Source organism: Eumetopias jubatus, unplaced genomic scaffold (genome assembly GCF_037043125.1).
Source record: "Eumetopias jubatus isolate StellerSeaLion01/CBP00866 unplaced genomic scaffold, mEumJub1_p1.0 scaffold_10, whole genome shotgun sequence".
Lineage (NCBI taxonomy): Eukaryota > Metazoa > Chordata > Mammalia > Carnivora > Otariidae > Eumetopias > Eumetopias jubatus.
In genome coordinates this window covers 51,479,064-51,486,806 of record NW_028274816.1, presented here as the reverse complement: position 1 = coordinate 51,486,806, position 7,743 = coordinate 51,479,064, and the positions used below count along the sequence as shown (strand labels likewise).

The following is a 7,743-nucleotide window of genomic DNA, read 5'->3' as shown; positions in this document are numbered from 1 at the left end:
AAAAGAAAATCATTGCCAGAACTTTTTGCCTGTGTTTTCTTCTGGGAGTCTTATGTTTTCATGTCTTACATTTATTTAAGTCTTTAATCCATTTTGAGCTAATTGTTATGAGTAGTATAAGAGAGGAGTCTAGTTTTATTCTTTTGCATATGAATATCCAGTTCCCCAGTACCATTTATTGAAGAGACTGTCTTTATTGAGCATTCTTGGCTCTCTTTTCAAATATTAATTGACCATGAATGTATAGGTTTATTTCTGGGCTCTCAATTCTGTCCCATTGATCTATGTGTCTGGTTTTATGCTGATACCCTACTCTTTTGATTCCTAAAGCTTTGTAATATGGTTTGAAATGGGGAAATGTCTCTAGCCTTGTTCTTCTGTGTCAGGATGGCTTTGGCTCGTCCAAGTCTTTTGGTTTAAAGTCTATTTTGTCTGATATTAGTATAGTCACACTTGCTCTTTTGGTACTTTTTGCATGGAATTTTTTTTTCCCCCGATACTTTCAACCTGTTTGTGTCTTTGGATCTTATTAAGATGGATCATGTGTTTTTATCCGTTCTGCCAATCACTGTCTTTTGACTGGAAGAGTTTAATCCATTTACACTTAAAGTAATTATTGATAAGGAGGGACTTCTATCATTGTGTTATTTGCTTTCTATATGCTTTATGGATTTTTTTTCATCCCTCACTTCCTACATTACTGTCTTTTGTGTTTAGGTTTTTTTTGGTTTTTTGGGGGTTTTTTTGATATGGAAATGTTTAAGTTCTTTTCTCATTTCCCTTTGTGTATATTTTCTTTGTAGTTACCATGTGGATTATATTTGACATCCTAATTTGAATTTATACCAGCTTAATTTCAATAACATACAAAAACTGCACCTTTACAGCTCTGTATCCACCTCTTTTGGTTGTTAATGTCACATAATTATGTCTTCATACATTGTGTGTCCCAAAACAAGCTAATAATCTTTTAAATGCATTAGTCTCTAAAAGAGACTAATTTGTTTCTAAATATAGAAAACAAGATTTAGAGTAACAAACCAAAGTTACAGTAATATTAGATGTCCCGTTACTTCCAGCCTATTGATAATGATGATGTTGGCTAAGAATGCCTGAGGCACAGGGCACCTGGGTGGCTTAGTTGGTTTGGTGTTCAACTCCTGATTTTGGCTCAGGTCATGATCTCAGGGTTGTGAGATTGAGCCCCGAATCAGGCTGTGCACTGGGCATGGAGCCTACTTAAGATTCTCTCTCTCCCTCTCCCTCCATCCCTCCCTGCTTGTTCTCTCTCTCTCTCTCTATCTCTCTCTCTCTCAGGGGAAAAAAAAAAAGGAATGCCTGAGACACTTGCTCAAGCCCATAGTCCTTGTAGCAAGCCCTCACAGACATTTCCCCCACTGGGACCAAAGTTGTGGCTGGATCAGCCCCCATGGTTCTTATGACTTCAAGATATACCTCAGAAATGACCATCAGAGAACTTTGAAGAACGGGCATTATTACAGATCCTCTAAGACACATGGTGCATCCAAGGGCTGCACAGTGAGGTTGCAGGTATAGGGAGAGTGCAGACCTGGGGCTCTGCCTTTATTAGGAACTGAGGGTGGGGTGTCTGGGGTTTCACTTTTCACTCCTTATTGGTTAATTTAAAGCCTGAGTGGGAATTAAGGTACTGGAAGGGAGAAGCAAGGTTACTCAAGTGATCAGTTATCTAGGTTACCCAGGGCTTTCTGAAACAAGGAGCTTCATGAGTGAGGGTGACCTAATTCCTTCTCTGGTTGTTTTGCTAGTAGTTGTGTCAAACAGTTGGCAATATGTCTATTCAAGATGGATTTCTTTTGAAATGGATGCCTCAGTGACCAAAATATTAATATCAGGTACTTACACTATTACCAAAAAACTTAATGTCAGCACTTATTACTATGCTAGCTTTTACACGAATTGTTTTCTCTTTAAATGTATTAAGCTTTTAAATCACATAAAAAGCAAAAAGTACAACTACAAACCATTGTTTACTAGTTTGTCTAATTGCTCATGTATTTACCTTTATTGAGATTTTTATTTCTCTATATAGCTTGTGTTACTGTCTGGTGTCTTCATTTCACCTTTGCAAGACTCCCTTGAACATTTCTTGCAGGCTAGGTCTAGTGAGCACCAAGTCCTTTGGCTTTTGTTGACCTGGGAATGTCTTACTTTCTCTGTCAATTTGAAGGGCAGGTTTTTCTGGATATAGGATTCTTGGTTGAAAGTTTTTTTCCTTTGGCATTTTGCATATATTGATCCACTGTCTTCTGACCTCCAAAATTTCTGCTGAGAAATCTGATAATCTTATTGAGTATCCCTTGTATGTAATGATTCACTTCTCTCATCCAAGGTTCGTGGTTCTCTTTGTCTTTTGAAAGTTTGTAATGTGTCTTGTGGATCTCTTTTTATCAATTATTTTTTAAATTGAAGTATAGTTGACACAGGTATGGATCTCTTTGACTTAATTTTATATGGAGTTTGTTGTGCTTCTTGGATGTTTATTTTATGTCTTTAGTCAAATTTGGGAAGTTTTCAGCATTATTTCTTCAAATAATTTCTTCAGATTTCTTCTGCCTTTTTCCCTCCCTCTCTTCTCTTTCTTGGACTCCCATGATGCATATGTTGGTCCACTTGATGGTATCCCAGAGGTCCTTTAGGTTGTTTGCTTTTCCTTAATATTTTTTTCTTTCTGTTCCTCATACTCAGTAATTTTCATTGTTCTATATTCAAGTTCTCTGAGGCTTTCTTCTGCTTGCTCAAGTCTGCCTTTGGATCCCTCTAGTGAACTTTTCATTTCAGTACTTTTCAGCTCCAGAGTTTCTTTTGTCTTTTTTAGATTTCCATCTCTTTATTGATATTCCATTTTTTTAAAGATTTTTATTTATTTATTTGACAGAGAGATAGCAAGAGAGGGAACACAAGCAGTGGGAGAGGGAGAAGCAGGCCTCCTGCTGAGCAGGGAGCCCGATGTGGGACTCGATCCCAGGACCCTGGGATCACGACCTGAGCCGAAGGCAGATGCTTAACGACTGAGCCACCCAGGCACCCTATTGATATTCCATTTTGTTCCCACATTATTTTCTTGACTTTCTCCACATTTTCCTTTAGTTCTTTGAGCATCTTTAAGGCAGTTGTTTTAAAGTCTTTGTCTAGTATATCTGCCATTAGTTATTTTTCAGGGATAATTTCTGTTGATTAATTTGTATTTTCTTTGAATGCCTTTTGATTTTGATACTGTTTAAACTGGCCATTTGAATCTAATAAATGTGGTAACTCTGGAAATCAGATTCTCTCCCTTCCCCAGGGTTTGCTGTTTTGTTTTGTTTTGGAGGTTATTTGTTTATTTCTGGTTTTTGGTTTTGGTGTTGGTTTTTGATTGTTGTAGGCCATCTCTGTTCCAAGGATAAGTTTGAAGTTTAGATCAGAAAAGATCTAAGACCTTATGTTCCACTTCCAGATCATAGAGTAAAAAAGTATCTCTGCAGACCCATTCTCAAGTAAAAGAAGTAAAGCTGGAAAGTAAAATTTAAAATCCCACAACAACTAAACATTTAAAGTTTGAAACATATCCTAAGGGCATACAGCAAGTGAAATATTTATCAAAAAATTTACTGAAACTTAGAACAGTGAGAATCTAGCATTTAAAATATGACCTGTTCCCTCCTCCACTCTGCAGTTTTCCTTGAAAGAAGCTTCATTTTAGGTAGGTGTGACCAAGAAGATGGAGCTCCCTCTCCTTCCAGCTCCCAATCAAGGGTTACCATATCTTAGAGGGAGAGGGAGGCTGCAAGTGTTTCTCATCCTTACCAACTCAGTTGAAGAGGCTAAATGACTGATGAGTATGGTTGAGTAGTTTGGGACTTCCTCCACCAGCCCCTACCCTACATAGAGGGATACTCTACTCAGGCATAGGGAGCCCAGAATACTGGGACCCTGATTGTCCTCATCTCAGCTTACATTTAGGACAGATTCCACACCAAGAGAGGCAGGATGAGAAGAGGCTACTACCAAGCACAATGCCCAGAATAGTGGTTCAGAGATTTTGCCCAGAGGGGGTAGCAGTCTGTAAGAAAAGAGCTCTGAAGCTCTCTCTGAAAGAACTGATTTTATTTGAAACAATATGGGATAATTCAAGGCTGAAGGCAATGTTAAAGCAAATAGTTCCTCTCAATTAAAAATAATAACCAAAACCATAGGTTAGCTATTTTATCATACACACCTGGGGAATGAGCTAATAATTTCTATATATTTTAAGGCCAACAGTACAATTACATAAATATTTTTCATGCAACTTCTTAAATCTCCTAGGAAGAAATATGAAGCTATACTGTATTATAATTTCTTTTACTACTTTTTATTTGGTTTTGAATTTCTGTCCAGAATTACTTCATTTAAACTTGAAGAACATTCTTCAGTATTTCTTTTAAGGTAAGCCAGGTAGGAATGAATTCTGTCATTTTTTATTTCCTGGGAATATCTATTTTACCACCTTTTTTTTTTTTTTTTTTTTGAGAGGGAGGAGGTTAGGGGAGGGGCAGAGGGAGAGAGAGAGAGGGAGAGAATCTTAAGCAGACTCCACACCCAGCATGGAGCCCAACACAGGGCTTGATCTCACAACCCCGAGATCATGACCTGAGCCAAAAACAAGAGTTGGATGCTTAACCAGCTGAGCCACCCAGGCGCCCCACCATCATTTTCGAAAGATAATTTTGCTGGTTAAAAGATTGGTTGGTAGGGTTTTTCCTTTTGAGCAATTTGAATATGTTATCCCACTGCCTTATGTCCTCCATTGTTTCTGAGGTGAAGCATGCTGTTAATCTTATTGAGGTACCCTTGTGAGTAATACATTGATTTCTTCTTGCTGCTTTCAAGATACTCTGTCTTTAATTTTCAGCATTTTTACCATGATGTATCTGTTTGTGGGTGTCTGCACACATCCTGCTGGGAGTTTGTTGAGCTTCTGGTATGTATAGATTAATGCTTGTCCAAAAATTGGGGATGGTTTGGGGTGCCTGGGTGGCTCAGTTAAGTGTCTGACTCTTGGTTTTGGCTCGGCTCATGGTCTTGGGGTCCGGAGATCAAACTCCCGTGTTGGGCTCCATGCTCAGTGTGGGGTCTGCTTATCCCTCCTCTCTCTCTCTCTCTCATAAAATTCTTTAAAAAATTGGGGATGGGGGTGCCTGGGTGGCTCAGTCGTTAAGCGTCTGCCTTTGGCTCAGGTCATGATCCCAGGGTCCTGGAATCAAGCCCTGCATTGGGGCTTCCTGCTCAGCAGGAAGCCTGCTTCTCCCTCTCCCACTCCCCCTGCTTGTGTTCCCTCTCTCACTGTGTCTCTGTCAAATAAATAAATAAAATGTTTTTTAAAAATTGGAGATGGTTTTAACCATTATTTCTTTAAATATTTTTCCTCCTCATTTCTTTTTTCTCTCCTCCTGGTTTTCTCATTAAATATATGTTGATGCATCTAAAGATGTTCCAAATTTATCTGAGTCTCTGTTCAGTTTCCTTCATTCTGTTTTCTCTGTTCTTCAGATTGTATATCTATTTATCTATCTTCAAGTTTTCTGATTCTTCTGCCAACTCAAATCTACTGGTTAGCTCTTGTGATTTTTTTTTTTTATATTAGTTATGGCATTCTTCAACTCCAGAATTGCCATTTTGTTCTTTTTATTATTTCTATCTCTTTATTGATATTCTCTACTTGATGAAACCTTGTCTTCACATCTTCCTTTGTTCTTGTCCCTTTTTCTTGCCAAAAAATGGATATATTAGGTAACATATCGTAGCAGTTCTGAATACCAATCCCTCCTCCCACCCCCAGACTTGCTTTTATTGTTTTTTGCTTAATTTGTTTTGTTTTGACTAGGCTATTTTAGTGAAATCCATTTCCCTTTGCAATGTGAAGCATTCAGTGTTGTGCTTGGGTGTGTTCTCAGTCACCTAGGATGACAGGAGTCTCCAACTGTCCTTTCCCTTGATCTCTTTGTGAAGCAATCTGACTTATTTGGTACTATTTCCAGCTCATTAGGCTCCACTGATTTCCTGCTGATTGCTCTGCTGTTTCCAACAATTTCTTGGAGGTGTAAATTGCTCAGTAGTCTGATCCAATTTAATTCTGGAAGGACTAGTTTTTAAGGTCAATCTCTGAGGTGTGTTTTGATCTCAGGATTTGTAGCATATATAGATATGTATAAAAATAAAAGCACAGAAAGTGAGAGGATGGAATGGAACTATATAGGAGTAACATTTATATAAGTCCGTGGAATTAAGTTGCTATAACTCTGAAGTTAATTCTACATTAAGATGTATATGGTATGTAGGGCACCTGGGTGGCTCAGTCAGTTAAGCATCTGCCTTCAGCTCAGGTCATGATCTCAGGGTTCTGGGATCAAGCCCCACATCAGGCTTCCTGCTCAGTAGGGAGTCTGCTTCTCTCTCTGCCTTTGCTTCCCGCCCCCCCATTCGTGCTTGCTCTCTCTCAAATAAATAAAAATCTTTTTTAAAGATATATATGGTATGCTTTAAAGAATCTATTAAGAAAGTAACTTTAAAAGTAGTGAATGAGTGCTTGCTTCAGCAGCACATATTCTAAAATTGGAAAAATACAGAGAAGATTAGCATGGCCCCTGTGCAAAGATGACACAAATTCATGAAGCATTCTATATTTTTTAACTATAGAGAACAAACAGGGTTATTGGAGGGAAGGTAGGTGTGGGGGGCTGGGTTAAATAGCTGATGGGTTAATAGGACACTTGTGATGAGTACCAGGTGTTGTATGTAAGTGATGAATCACTAAATTCTACACCTGAAACTAATATTACACTGTATGTTAACTGGAATTTAAGTAAAAACTTGAAAAAATATATATATAGTGAATGAGAAGAGAATCAAAATGTGTCACTATAAAAAAATCAACTAAACACAAAGGAAGGCAATAATGGAGAAAATGAGGGACAATAAAGCTATAAGATATAGGAAACAACAAAATAGCAAAGTAAGTCATTATCAGCAATTGCTTTAAATGTAAAGGGATTAAACTCCCAACCAAAAGACTTAGGTTGGCAGAATGGATATAAAACAAAACAGAATCCAACTATAAGCTGTCTACAAGAGACTCACTTTAGATCCAAGACACAATGGGTTAAAAATGAAATGCTTGGGAAAGATAGTGCAAATAATTACCAAGATAGAGCAGGAATTGGCTATACTAATACACAAAATAGACTAAAAACTGTTACAAGAGACAAAGAAGGACATTATATAATATATTGATAACAAGGTCGATATACCAAGAAGATCTATCAATTACAAACATATATGTGGCAAACATCAGAGCTCTGAAGTATATGAAGCAAATGTTGACAGAGAGGGAGAGACTTCAGCACGCTACTTTCAATAATATATAGAACAACCAGACAGGTGATCAATAAGAAAATAGAAGACTTGAGCAATACTACAGACCAGTTGGGCCTGACAGATATACAGAACACTCCACCCAACAATAGAATACATTTGTGTCAAGTGCATGTAGAGTATTCTTCAGGATAGACTATATGTTTATTTTTAAGATTTTATTTATTTATTTGACAGAGAGCAAGTAGGCAGAAGGAGAGGGAGAAGCAGGCTCCATGCTGTGCAAGGAGTCCAATGTGGGGCTCGATCACAGGACCCTGGGATCATGACCTGAGCCGAAGGCAGATGCTTAACTGACTGAGCCACCCA

General features: G+C 38.0%; 1 non-coding gene across 1 annotated transcript; it reads left to right on the top strand.

Moving 5' to 3' along the window:
* Nucleotides 1-6,585: 6,585 nt before the first annotated feature.
* On the top strand, nucleotides 6,586-6,690 carry LOC114199008 (U6 spliceosomal RNA). The gene has a single exon (XR_003607222.1). It is a non-coding gene; the product is annotated as a U6 spliceosomal RNA (small nuclear RNA).
* Nucleotides 6,691-7,743: the final 1,053 nt, after the last annotated feature.